The sequence below is a fragment of the Scardinius erythrophthalmus genome (genome assembly GCF_964197995.2).
Source record: "Scardinius erythrophthalmus genome assembly, chromosome: 4".
In the NCBI taxonomy this organism is placed as follows: Eukaryota; Metazoa; Chordata; class Actinopteri; order Cypriniformes; family Leuciscidae; genus Scardinius; species Scardinius erythrophthalmus.
In genome coordinates, this window is record NC_138224.1 from 57262111 (window position 1) to 57277217 (window position 15107).

Consider the following 15107-nt stretch of genomic DNA (forward strand, 5'->3'; position numbering starts at 1 on the left):
ATATCCCAAGCTTTGGAGAATTGCTATTTTCTACAATTGTACCTTATATTTTGTACATTTAACCAGATTGCTTAAATGTTTATTCATCTCAATCTTTCTCTCTTGCACTTTCTCCACAAAATATTTACTGTTCAATAAATCACCAAAACAATTTCCTTTACTTTATCTGTTTACTGTTTACTTACAGTTGACTTAGTGCATCTGACACCTGCATTCTTCAAGTAAAAATGAAAATTACTGCAAAAATAAATAAAAAATATAAATATCAAACTCAAATCCTATCCTGCAGTGCAAAAAGGTCAATATAAAACAAAGCAATGTCATTTCAATTAAAATGTTCCTCTAAAATAAATCTGTTATTGTAGCTTCTTGACGCTCTCCTGCAGGTCTTCCAGTGTTTTTGCTAGGGCTTGCAGCTCTTCCTTTTTCTCGGCCACACTTTTGCGATAAGCATTGGATTTGGACAGTAATGTGAAGTCCTGTTTTTTTTCTGCTTTCATTGCCATTTCGTCTGCCTCTTTCTGCATCATCTCACTGCTTTTCATTATTCTTCTCTGTTTTGCTTTGACATTTTCTATGTCTTGGTGAAGCTCCTTTCTTTTCTTCTCATTTGCAGTTTGTTCTTTATTCTTTTTTTCATCCTCAAGGTATTGCATATACCTCATTCTTGCTCCTTTGCAGTGTTGGATTAGGTCTTTTGGCAGGGCTTCATCAACTGCACGCTCAGCCATTGCATCCTGGACCAGGCGCAATGCTATCAGACTCCTCTCCTTTAAGTTTTCCACTAGCACGTCCTTGTTCACGGAGTACCCTCGCTCCACTGCTGCTTGTCCATGAGACAGAGTTAGGAGACATTTCATCATGTCCCACAGTGCTGCATACTCTGCTCTGCCACTGATGAATCTCCCAAAAAATTCTTCAAGCCTGCAACTGTATGAAAAATCTTGGAATTCTGCCTTGAGGTTTGCACTTGCATGCACTGAGAATATTTTATACTGAGCAAGGATTTTGTTGCACTCTGAGGCAGTGCACCATCCTGCATTGAGGATAACCTGTGTAGGAGTTTCTCAAACATTGCTATTGCATGCTCAGTCTCTGTCACCATGATCACAGGGTCGAGGGAGCTCATGTGCCGCACTGCTGGGTACATAAGAGGACTTCTCTCCATAATTTTTTTGCAGGTCACAGCAAGGAAGGAGACACATTCCTTCTTGAAAACCTGTATGTTCACTGGATTTTCCTGGAGCTTTTTAGATGCTTTCTCCAAAGCTTGTTTTGTGGCAAATCCAGTGTCCAATTGTTTGAGTGGCACATGGATTGACTTGTTTTGGACATCAAGTTTCAGCAGCTGGACAGGTGTTTTCATCTTCTCCAATTCTTCTCTCTTAATAAAGCATGACAGCAAGCATCTCAGGATGGACTCAAGCTCTTTTGCAAGGAAAGGCACCATTGGTGCATCTGTCTGGAATTTCTCCAAAAAAGACTTCAGCTGTCTAGCAACAAATGCAAAAAACTGGAGCTTAGCCTGAAAGAGAGGGTCAGCTGTGGCCCCTTTTACTGTACAGTAGGATGCAGATGATGGTACTTTGCTTTTCGGGAGTTTCTGGCGGCTGCTGATGTACTGTTGCACAGCTGGCCACACTTCCACTGCCCGCTCTGCGACTGCCAACTCTTCAACCCATCGATGGGCACAGAACTTCAGAGGAAATGTTGTTGTTTTGGTCACCTCAATGAAGTCAGCTCGTCTTGCTGGTGAGTCATGGAACATCTGCCAAAGTGCTCTGAGCACATCTCCCACCTTCCAACCTGTTTCTCTCTCTCCATCTTGAAAACTTCCATGAAGAACATGCAAACCACAACTTCCCAAATTTATCATCTTTGGTGCATCTGGGTCCTCTTGGAATATCCTCAGGAGCTTCCAGTTGACAGCAGGGCCATCCATTGAAATCTGTAACAGCTTATTGGGATTAAGTGGTGACAGGGCTCTCTTGATCCTTTCCAGAAGTTTCTCTGCTTGAGTGTGTCCCAAAAACTCTGAATCAAAATAATGCACCACAACCTTCCCTTCACGTTCACTCCAGTGCCTCACTACAACATCCAACTGTTCTGTCTGTGTCACTTTATTCAGGCATTCATCAAAAGAAACTACATAGCATGGTGCTTTTCTTATATCATTGATCCGTTGCTCTTTGAAATAAGGACCCAAGCCAAAACATAGGTAAGCTGCTTTTTTTTGCGCCACATGAAAACTTCTTGGCAATCTCACTGTCTGGGAAGATCTGCACTGTAAAAAAAAAAACCTGTAAAAAAACGGTAATATTCCGGCAGCTGGGGCGCCAGAAAATTACCGTAAAATAACGGCAAAAAACAATCTCGTTAAAATACAGTAATTTTCCATAATTAAATAACAGATTATATCTTTAATATTACATTAAATCTTATGTAATTATTTGGATTTTTAATGTTTTAAAAAGTCATATACACCTTTAAAACAATTAAATACAGTAAATTTAAGGTTTTATAAAATTATTTTATATAATAATGCTGTCTATCTACAGTAATTTTCTTTTAATATAGTTTTTATGTGTAAAATAACAATGAAATTATGTATAAAAAATGCACACAAGTACATAAATTCAAATACAAATGTTTGTAAATTTACAGTTTTAATTTTTATTTGTACAGATCCAATTTCACAACATCTCTAATTAAGTTCTTAATAATAGCAAATGTACAGTCAATTTCTTTTAAATTAACTAAATGTATGAGTACAAATTACCTGCATATTTACAGTATTAGTAATTGAACAAACACTAAACATCAAGATAAGTGATTGATAGGAAATAGAAGCTTAGTATATAATTTAGAACATGTAAAAATATCCACAATAAAAAGCAATTACCGTATACCTTTACAGTATAACTTATTTTAACATTTACAATTACATTTTATCCAAAGTGACTAACCAATTAAGATAATAATTAAAGATAATAAAAAGCAACAAGTGCAGTGACAAGTCCCAGTTAGTCTAGCACAGTACACATAGAAAGGTGTTTTTTTGTTTTTTTTTTTGTTTTGTTTTTACAAAGATTTAGTATTATTGGGTGAAGTGTTTATGAAAAAGATGGATCTTTAGCAGTTTCTTGAAAATGTGTTGCGTTGCGCCGGTCATTCCACCACCAGGAAACAGTCCAGGTAAATGTCAGTGAAAGTGGTTTTGTGTCTCTTTGGGATGATGGCACCACAAGGCGCCGTTTACTTGCAGAACACATGCTTCTGGAGGACACATAGATCTGAAGCAGTGAGTAAAGGCATAGGGCTACCTTTAAAGACAACTCTTGCTGCAGCACCTGGATCAGTTGCAGAGGTTTGACTGACACTGGAAGAGCTGCCAGGAGAGCATTACAATAGCCCAGTCTGGATATAACAAGAGAGTTGTGTAGCTCCGATAGGAAGGGCCTGATCCTCCTAATGATAAGGCAAATCAGCAGGATCACAGCAAGTATGTTTTGGCTGAAAGCTGAACCATAAGCAGTTCTGTCTTGGCAAGGCTGATTTAAAGGTGAAGGTCATTCATCCAGCAAGAATTTTTCATCAGGTAGGCTAAGATGCGAGCAGCAACCGTCAGATCATCTAGCTGGATTAAAAGATATGTGTCATTAAGATAGTAGTGTGCATACCTTGTGCATACTTTTAGTGCAATCATATGGAATCAGAAGACTGTTATGAACATATGGAATCAGAACCGTTATGATTTTTATGTTTTAATGAATTCTTCCCATACCTTGTTTGCCATGATCATCTGCTTTCCACATGACCTGAAATCACACACACACACACACACACACACACACACACACACACACACACACACACACACACACACACACGTTATTTTAAAACTCAGTATTAGATTTACACATGTCAGAATATGTTCCATTGGGACAATGCGAAAACTCAAATGACTATGATCTTGAAGCTGAGCTGAAAAGGCTAACAGTAATATTTTGAGCTGCCATGTGATTTTAGCCAAGTTACATTTATAGAAAGTAATGTTAAATGAATATGATTTACTGTGACCTAGCTGCACACCTAGGTCCTAGGGGTTCATCATGTTGTATTCATATTCTAGTATTCCTGTTCTAGGCTTTCCTGTATCATCAACAAGTACGTTAAGTTACAGTATTTCGATTTCTTAACGGTCTTAATAAAGTTAGTCATGTTAACTATTACGAAATAAACAAAAGAAACACGGTAGGCCTATTTTTAGTAAAACTGTGGCTATTACAATGGTAAAAAATCAGCTAAAAACGTGTTTACTACAATTTTATTATAATAAAATAAAGTATGTTTTTTAAGAGAAAAGTTTTCAGCTTCCAGACTGTTTCAAAATATCCCGCCATTTATTGGTTTAATGTCACTGACTATCATAACGAAGATTTTATACACAATTATGGACTTTAATATGAATAACAAGTCTACTAAAGATTGTTTTAGGTCTTTAAGTTAACAAGTAGAGATGTGGGTTGGGTTCAACTGATCTTTCTTAACACAGATCGATAATTAAAAAACGCATGCTGCATTTTCAGTGTTTTGCCCTGACCCAGTTATAACTGAACATCATTTAAGAATGCTAACGTTAGCATGGAAACTGTCTAACCACTTAACACAAATGTAATATAAAATATAGTACACACATGTAGTATGAGACTCTTACCTCAGCCGTTGATCGGTCGGGATGAAGTCCGCTGTGACGACGAACCAGGCTCACTGAAAAAGGGCGCGTTATTTCTGGACTGACACCCAGACTACAAACAACTAATATGTGTTCAGCGCTCCTGCTCACGGCTGGCTGCTTCTGTCGAATACGATTATAGCTTTGAACCACTGTGATCACAATCCACGACTACTTCACGAGCGTAGACTGAAACTTCAAATCTCCCGCTTGCCCTTGACACAGATCGACGACAGAGACAGATCTGTAGCTAACTGTTGTGGGCGGGACTAGCAGCAACGAAACGTAATGGCGGATAATTTGAATCTGCGCGCGCGCGGGCACGCTCACACACACACACACACACACACACACACACACACACACACACACACACACACACACACACACACACACACACACACACACACACACACATACCTACATACAAACGCACACAAAGCCACGCAGATTTGGAAAAACGATTCATAAAAGACAAAATATAGGCCTAAATGAAATTTACGGGCAAATACAAATGATGATGAAAATGAACATCTATTTGCAAGACAAAATTAAAAGACTATAAATAATTAAATAGGCTTGCCTAATGTGTGTACAAATCTTAAAACTCACTTTAACCCCCACATGCTTAATAATCTTTAAGGAAAACATGTTAAGTGACTGCTGATTTCTGCAGTTATACCTTATTTTCTTTGTTTTCTAATTCCACAGAAATAATCTGTAAAATATTACTTAATTTTTTATGTAAAATTACACATAACCCTATAAAATTACAGAGAATTTCCTTTAAAAAACGTAAAATTAATGTAAAACCAAAATAAAAGCAATTACCTGTAAATTTAATAGTGGACCTTTAAATTACAACAAATATCTGTAAAATAACAGGTATTCACTGTATAATGACAAAAATTCTGTAAAAAAATACAGACCGTTTCCTGTAAATTTACAGTTTTTTTTTTACAGTGTGACCAAAAATGGCTGAGATATCAGAGCTGGAGTTGAATGAGTAGTGTGACATCATCTTAATTACCCAGCGAATCTCTGCTTCTAACACAGCTTGGCTTGAAAAGAATGCTAAGCTGCCCTGTGTATCAGAGTTTGTCCACTTGTACTAGGCAATTGTAATGCTGTACTTTCATTACTGGCACTTTCCTCATGTACACTGGCTGTTGGTAGCTCTCTGTTTGTTGGACAGCTACTTCCCTCTCCTGTGTCTGTTGAAGTCTTCCTCATGAAATCTGTCATTTTTCTTTCACTGTTTAACTGTCCAGAAACCTTGACATGGCCTTGTCCCCGTGCATGACTCCTGAGTGCTGAGACTCCCATGTTACCAATATCAAAAGACTTCCTGCAGAGCTTGCAATATGCCCTATGCACATCTCCAGACACTTCTCCTAGCCAGTCCCTGAACTGGGGGATTTCCTTCCACTCAGTTTTGAATTTGCACTGTCTTCCTGACATCGTCACTAACTCCTGCCTATAAAGGACAACAACACAAATTTGAAAGTCTAATACTGCTTATATTGACTGTTTTCTCAATAAATTAGGCCTACTTTTCATACCTTAGCTTTTTCATATCTTTCATATTCTATGTATTATACTTACTGTACTCAACACATTACTGCTTATTTCACATAGTTAGATGCTAAACTGCATTTTGTTGTTCCAGTATTGGTCATTTTAGGTTAGCCCAGTCATCCGGTAACAAGATTCAGGGTAGATAACTAGACTAATATCTCTCGCTAGCACAACAATCATACTGAACCTGAAAAATATTTATTTCTAACTCTCAGAGATAAGTAGTACTTATTGCTAGCTACCTTTTAGTCTGGCTTTTATGTAGCATTACTATGATAAATTTATGGTTACCACTTAAAATCATTTTATTTATTAATTCAGCCATGTTGAATTCAATTAATTTACGTTAACAACTGTGTTCAAATGAAACATGCAAGTCTTCAGTTCTAAGGCCGTACCGAAAATCTAAGGTTACACATCTTCTATAGCCTACATAATTCACACCCTATACAAATACCACAGCTGTACAATTTTCACACCCTATACTAAATTTACCCTATAATACTCATCTGGATTGAAGCAGCAAACATTAAGTGTAAAAGTAAAAAAAAATGACATAACATTATTTAATATTTGAATCACAGCTTATAGTGTTTTGACATCGACAACCACAACCAAAAAGTGCATTTTACCTCAAACTTGCGACTAGTTAACTTTCTAAAGAAGGCGCAATCGCTTCTCGGGTCGACAGTAACACACTGACAAAATTATATTCATAATTTAAAATATTTTTATACCACTTTTTAATGTGTGATTGTGTAAAGGTGTTCACGAGATAGAGATACCAACCTTTCGCGAACTTGCTTTTAACGTCGAACGAACACTCGTTCTCATGGAGACATGAGTGACAGAGAGACGGAGGGAGAGCAGGGAAAGGAAATGCAGCTGAACGAATACGCGGCGTGTTTTAAATTGCGTTAAAAATGAAAGACCTTGACAAAGACGAAAACTAAGGACATTTACTCTATAATTCAGAACTCACATGTCCTCTGCACATTTTGTATGTCTCCCTTATTTAACACACCTGATTCAGATCATCAGCTCGTTAGGAGAGACTCCATGAACTGAACTGAGTGTGTCAGATAAGAGAGACATACAAAATGTGCAGAGCAGTGGGTCACGAGGACTGGAATTGAGAACCACTGGTTTAGAGGGGCAAGTCCTACCAGCGTACTGAGATGTCAAATTGCGTTTGTGTCACGTGGGGCGCTGTGCTGGCTACATGCAGAAATGAAAGCAGACAAGCGCTCCAGTCCAATATTACCCGTTGAAGGCAGCTGAAAACAGACATTCATGCGTAAAATGTTAAACCTGTTTGCGTTCATCCACAAGGAGGGAAAATTATTTTCCAGGACAACGCAAATGTTTCCAGGACATTTTACTTTATTCCCCATTTTCCATGTGTTTTCCAGGACTGGAAAATTTGTCTTTCATTTTCCAGGTTTTCCAGCACGCGTGGGAACCCTGATAAAAATGGTTTACAAAAAAATCCAGACTATCTTTTCTTTCCTTTTTTACAGAGTTAGTAGTATACAGTGCAAATAGGCCTATTAAATACCCCACTTAAGATATTCATCTATGTAAGCACCAAAGTAGTAGAGATCCAAATTTTCTCTCATCTGAGCAATCATGACATTGTCCCTCCACACTCTTTGAACTGTCATGTCCTCTTCAGTGTCAGTGATGAAGTCACACCAACTGAGTCCAGTTACAGCCAGCTGACCTTGAACCTGCCAGTAATATTTATGAGATTTTTTCAGGGTTGCCTGTCCATTCACAATTTTAATATGCCCAACCTCAGAAACTGTAGGAACATCTGGGCACTTCACTTCAGCAAGCCCAAAACAGGGATCTGCATTAGGGTCGAAAACTTTGCCATCAGGACTGGCACCAAGGTAGGACGCGTCTGGGTGCACAACAAAACCACAAGGTGAGACATTTACATTGAACAGTTCAGAGTAATGTTCCAGCACCTCAGGTTCCCTATCAAGGCCTCTTTTCATTGCCTTAGTTTGCTTTACACCCTTGAGTATTCACCTTGCCAGTGCCTGGCCAGATGTCTCCCCTCGCACATGAGAAACCTCATAAAATCTGCTCGCAGTCACTCTAGGTTTGCGCTAGGGATGCACGATATTGCATTTTGGCCGATATTCGATATGCCGACATTTTCAAACTAATTTTGTCCGATACCGATGTATATACACATTTTCCCCCTGATATATTTACACTTTAATTTTACTGAAGAGAAATCCAAGTCTCTCTCCTGTACTACCTTTACCGTATTACACTCATGTGTTGTAGATAAGGCAATACACAAGACAAACAAAACAACATTTGATTCTACCATAAATATATAATTTTACAAATGTAGACAGACATTCACCCCTGAAAAATAGGTAAATTATTTCACTTGGAGAATAAATGATATGCCAGTGCCACAATTTATTTTTAAGTTCAGACTTCAAACTTCAGTCCTTAGGAGTAAAATAAATGAAAATTAATTTTCAAATAAAAAAAATGTACATCTTCTCCTACTTGAACAGGTCTACCAAATGCTCCCCCGTTTTCAGTGCTGATGCAGTGATGACCCGTTCATGTAACATGTAAGGGTGGCGCTGCCAATAAAGCAACTAAAAGCTGTCACAAAGAACCGCAAAAGTAATGATTATGAATATGTCAAATATAGCAAGGAGACATTTTAATTGTTTATTAATAAACAAGTGTTTTCTGTGTCGACTGCAAAGATGAAGTTGACAATGACTCGCGATCTTCACAGTAGTGAATACATAGTTTTCTTTCGTTTTGAATTGTTCTGTTTAAAAATATGATTTCAAGCGTTCTGTAGATAATAGATATATTTCTCAGGTCTGTGAGGTAAGTAGGCTATGCTGAGTTTCGTTTCATTTATGAGACGAACTCCAGTTCACACGCCGATGCCTCCGTGTCGTGATATCTATTATCTATTATCTGCTTTACTTATTATTTATTAAATCCAGGCAATTGGTTGATGAAACTGATTAAAATTAAGATAAAATTAATAAAAAAACGAAATTCAATTCAAAGGCTTTGTGCTTTCTGTTTGAGGTCTCTGTGAAAGTTTTAAAGCAGTCTTTTAGTGGCGCTTTCAGAGCGCTCACGTCCGTTACTGAGAACTGTCACTGTTTTTCCTCATAAATGAAAATAAAATAAAATAAAATGAATATTTTATGCTCTGTGGAGAGCATAGTTGTTTTGGAGAGCTTACATTAGTAATCGTCTTTCAAAACATGACCTGCACGAAAGAGAAAAAAATGTACTGCGTCATTGTACCCAGCACTTCTGAAAATGCACTTGCGAATGCGTCTCTGTCCCCAGCACATTTCAAACCAAACTGACGCCCATGCTCGAAATGCCTCCACATGTTGGAAGTTTAAGTTGCTGGTGCTCATGCTACTTTCACGGTCGTCACGTGCACATAGGAAACACGCCACCCTATCGGCAAGGCTCATCGGCAGAAATATTCATATCTGCCGATGCAGATGATGGTCATTTGAAGCTTTTATCGGCCGATACCGATGTTGTGCTGATATCATCGTGCATCCCTAGTTTGTGCATATTTTTCCACTGTGGACACTCGGATTGCTCCTAAGTCCGCTCCTCGATTATAACTGCCAACTCTTGTGTGTCACTTAGGCAGTTTGGTACGAAGTGCAAGCTCCTCAGAAATTTAGAACCGTTAATAGGGAGTTTAGGGTACACAGGAGCACCTGGATGTTTAATGTGGTTTGTGGTCACAACAGGAGGGCACTGGTAGGAGAGCACTGAACCTCGAGGACAGGACCAAATCTGGAGTCCACCAAAACCAGTTCTGATAAATCAGTAAGGACGCAGGAAATCAGAGGTTGGGGAGTGAGTCCTTTGACAGCTTCTCCAATAGCCAGCACTGCTGGGTCAGGGAAGTGACCTAAAACAAATTATACATTTAGGAAACTTCATCACATGGGTGTTAAATTTGTTATGTGCTGTTATACCATGATCTGTCTGAATACTCGATTCTTATTGGCTGGAAGTGTGCAGTAAAACAGTTTAATCCACAGGTAGTTCCAGTCAGTTTAATCATCGTTCTATATTAATGTGCTACTTTCATTAAAACAGAGATAGGAGATTTTATCTCTATCACACCAAATTTAATTACTAAAAGTCTCTCTCAATAATTAAAATAAATGCTATAATTAATGTAAAAAAGTGAAAACCTCCATGTTGTACATTAAAATAGTTTTATGCACAGCTTGATTATTTCTTATGTAATGTAAAATATACATATTTATTGAATGAAAAGTTTCTTTGTTACCTGTGTATGCTCTGTAGAGTGTAGATTTGCATACACTTCTGGAAGACGTCCTTGGCTTTCTAACCACCAACTGATCTGTAGTCTCTGCAGAAACCCCCTGAAAACGAAACTTTATAAGTAACAGGCACTGTGTCAACATTCAAAGTGTTCTAAAGTAAAAGACAAAATCCAATATCAGTATATTTTAATATAGCAAGTTTAATACTAGACCATAGAACAGGGGTCGGCAACTGGCCCGCCAGTAGCCTAATATTTTCTGGCCCGCCGGATTATTTTGGAAGTCCTAAATGCTGCACAAAACTCTTCCACTACTTGAGAAAAGCCGTAGCCGCGCGGCGATTTCACCGCCGCATACTGTGTGAAATGCCCATAGGGAACCATGTGGTGCGGGATTACATTTTAAAGTAGAACTGTGCGTTCACAGCGGACGCGAATAGCACGTCAAATTCGCGCCTGCCGCGTCTAGTTATACGCTTGACCTCTTTGTGTGCATTCGCGCATCAAAAGACGGTAGCGGTCAGAACTCTGGTGTAGCCTACTTTGGACGGAGCCAGCGGTCTGACTGACAATAGCCCACTCCTGACATCTTTTGACAGCGTATCCGCACTTAATTCTGACCATCTGTACACCTCTGAGGAGCTGTTTGGAAACCATTGTCAGTCAACAACATTCTTTTTTTGCAAGGATGTTTGAAATAGTTCAGCAGAAAATAGCCTACTTCATTTGTCAGTAGGGCAATATGATTTTCGTTTATGTTGCTTAGAAATGTGAGTGTTAGGCTTTGTCCTATTTAATTTATGTTATTTATATTTCATAATTTTTTTCTGTGGCATTTTTTTTCTCTGCTGACAGTACAATGTTAAAATAGCCAAATATTTATATTGACACGAACACAATTTTTGTATAGCATTTATAATTATTATAGGCAACTTAATCTCCTTCTTTCCATTAGAGACATTTGAATGTGAGATTCTGGAAACGAGATCTAAATTTTGCAGACCCGTCAGGGCGGGAAATAAAGAGGGTGAACACAGAGTGTATTTTAAGCAGTTGCTGAATAAAACCTTGTGGGAGCGGGACGGGAAAAAAACAGTCCCGCGCAGACCTCCTTAAACCTTAGGTGTGTATGTGTGCGTCCCGAATAAATAATAATAATAAAAAAGGAATAAAGTTCAAAAGTCGGACTGTAAGCGAATGAGGCATGATTGCTATTCACACCTTTATTAAAATGGCTGTAATCTGTTACCACAATAGTACTTGACCTGTTTAAAATTATTTCCTTGATATATGCCTAAGGTGTTAAATTCAAAATCAAAATTAAAATTTGTCTAAACCAGTAATTCATTTTTTCTATTTTTGATCTGAGCACAATCAGAAAATCAGAAAACCTGTCATTATTCGTTTTTTCATTTTAGTTCAGGAAATAAATAATGGAAAAACAAGTCGTTTTTCATCTTTTTTTTTTGGTTTTAATTTGAAAAAAACGATTGAACGAATGATCCACGGACGGTGACGGACCCATCAGATTCCGCGATTATAGGCCTATATAAGAGTATTTAATTTGTATCCATAGGCCTACTCTGTGTAGCTGGCCCGCCAGCTACTGGCTAAAAAAAATATTGGCCCGCGGCCAAAGTGACTTGCCGACCCCTGCCATAGAACATTCATGAGAACATCATGAAAAAAAAAAAAGACTTTATAGGAGAAACCCCCTCAAAATAGAAAACTGCAACAGCAGTAAGAACATAAAAACTTCCCCTTTCACTGTAAGCTTTATAGTTTCAATACAGTACTGCATCACTTTTGAAAAGTGCAAGTAGGGGTGATGTAAGGTGTAGAAATTCTGAACTTCTAGTGTAAGGGTTTAGTTTTTATCATAACAGGTTTCACAGACAAGACACTATAAAATTCACAGTCTCAGACTAAAATGCATGTTTGAACTGTTTTAACTGAAAGCATATCTTAAAATAGGCCAGTGTCATTGTTTTGTCTCAACATGCGCACCAGTAAAGTTTTTCTTTCTAGATACTTAAACGTTCTAACTGAACTAAAGCCTAATCCTGGTTAAACCCTGTCTGTGAAACCAAGCCTTCATTTCTTATCAAACCTGCAGAGAATGTGGCTCCTCACGCTTCCTCATCGACCTATAACACTTACACCTCACAATAATCTCCCTGTTTCTCAATCACATTAAAGGTTATTAACACACATTTTCTGACTATTTGTATCTGTTTAAAATACTCTTCAGGCTACTATAACTTAAGCTGGAAAATAACTTTATTCAAGAACTGCTATAAAGCCAAAACAATCTCTGTTATTTTAAACTATCCTTGTTTCTCTGTAAAGCCGCTTTGAAACAATCTGCATTGTTAAAAGCGTTAACGTTATATAAATGAAGATGACTTGACTTGACAATGTTATAAAGGTATGTATAGAAATATCACGTTAGCAAAAGCATGCTAATGTATGGTTCGTTCCTTACCTTCGTAATTAAAGATGTAACTTTCGTGGAAGAACGTGTACCCTTTGTTGAGTTTTGCGATTGAATTAAGTTCGACTAGACGAAAAACATCCACTGATGTCATTGACGGTATATTCTTCAGGGAAGTTGTGAAGAGCGCGTCTGACTCCATTTCACCGGAAGTCGCTTTACACAACAAACGCTGAACCGGATGTGCGTTCAAACTTCTGTGAAAAAGGCCTAATAGTACAAAACTAATTATGAAAGTTTCCTTTATTTTTCAGTACATTTGTTTTACAATATATGGCTAATACTGTCATGAGATTAATATTATAACTATTATTATGTAGTAGTGTAATGTAGACAGACACCTTTAACCAAAAGGTTTAAGGTTTGCACACTGAATATGGGTTGGAGCTTTTCATTTTGAACTCTCAAAGTGCACCAGATTGATGAATTTAACTAGCCTGGCAAGCCAGACCTACATCAAGATGTTGGGTCTGGCAACTCACCAAAGACACGGCTCAATCCGAGGGGCGGGATAAACAGCTGTCTTTCAAACTCCCTCTGCACACAATAGGACAGCGCTTCAACCAACCAGAGCGTTTTCCCAACAGCGGAGCATACGTTAGTTGATAGATTCAACTTTTGCCATATCTGGCCGGCAAAACTACAAATACATCTTCCTTTTTAAGAATGGCTGAAGTGCCGTTCTTTGCTCTTTTCTCAAAGAAAAACTTAACTCCAAGTCCTCCAGAGTCGCGACCAAAGCCGATTCGAAAGACTCCAGCAGTTCTCCAGCAGCAGCTCTTCTTTGTTTTCAAGTAGCAGGGAACCGTCGCAACTCTGTCGTCATTATGTTAAGCCCGCCCCGCCTACTCTATACACGACGTGATTGGCCTGACCCAATTTAGGTTTTTGCAGCTCGAAAGTCAACGGAGAGTTGCTAGACTACCCTGGCTGCAAAATACATTTTGCTGCCGCTAGGGTGCGTCTAGATTTCTAGGCTAGAATTTAACATTAAAATGCACAAAATTTTCTTACAGGGGAGCATCTTACCCGCGAACCCCCCTAGAGGGACAGAGGTCCACACACCACAGTTTTACCAAAAATCCTATTTTAGCTATTGCTATTCCAATGCAGATTATAGCTTCTTCTTTTTTTTTTCTCATCACTGTGGAGTATAGTTCGAATGTATTTTACAATTTTGTACTTATTTCATCTGTTAACACTTACTCATTACTCACTCATTACATGGCATTAGTGGATTTAAGGAACAGGAGTTAGTATATTCAAGGGTGTGCAAAGATGGGTGGTGTTTATGATCATATGTAGTGGGCCGATTTTTTGTCCCAGTCCAGGCCTGACAATGATCACATTTTAACTAGTTTTTACCCTTGTACGGAGGATCCATGAGCGTCTATATCGGAGGGGCAGAACACGTCAAAAAAGACGCCATAAAAACGTTCATTCTGGTTCTCCTCAGTCAGTGACGTCTTTTCAACATAAGTCATGAAATTATTTTGCTTAGTTTTTCACCCAAAAATGTAATTCTGTCATCATGTACTCACCCTCTTGTTGTTTCAAACATAAGACTTTCGTTCAACTTCCAAACACAAATGAAGATATTTCAGGGAAAAGAAAATAATCGGGAAGAAGAGAACGGATCGACTGACGCCCCATTAAAACACCACGTGTGTGTTATTCTCTATCAGTCTGAACATGAGGGGAATTATACAGATCATTCAGTCGAACTGACGGATTATTTGTAGCGCAAACTGATGATTTGTTTGTCTTTGTGAGTGGATCTTCCCCAAACCCGAAGTGCCTCCCCTGATCTAACGCGGAGTCGACTCGTTAGGAAAAAGTGTGGATATAATCTCATCTAATGCCGACACACATTATGAGAAGGACATCGCTGAACTTACCATTTATGATGGAACTGTTATGGTTTACGGTAGTCTTAAAATGGCGTCTTATCTGAAGATGAAGGCCAGCTTTCA

The 15107-nt window shown here is 38.3% G+C and overlaps 1 protein-coding gene across 2 annotated transcripts in view; it reads right to left on the minus strand.

Moving 5' to 3' along the window:
- Window positions 1–15107, minus strand: part of LOC308690130 (uncharacterized protein) — a 67332-nt gene extending 52225 nt beyond the window's left edge. The window contains exon 1 of one of the 2 annotated variants that reach the window (XM_081364418.1): window positions 15033–15107. The gene's annotated coding sequence lies outside the window, so the exon portion shown is untranslated. The remainder of the gene's footprint in view (window positions 1–15032) is intronic. The other variant, XM_081364417.1, reaches the window with a different exon arrangement.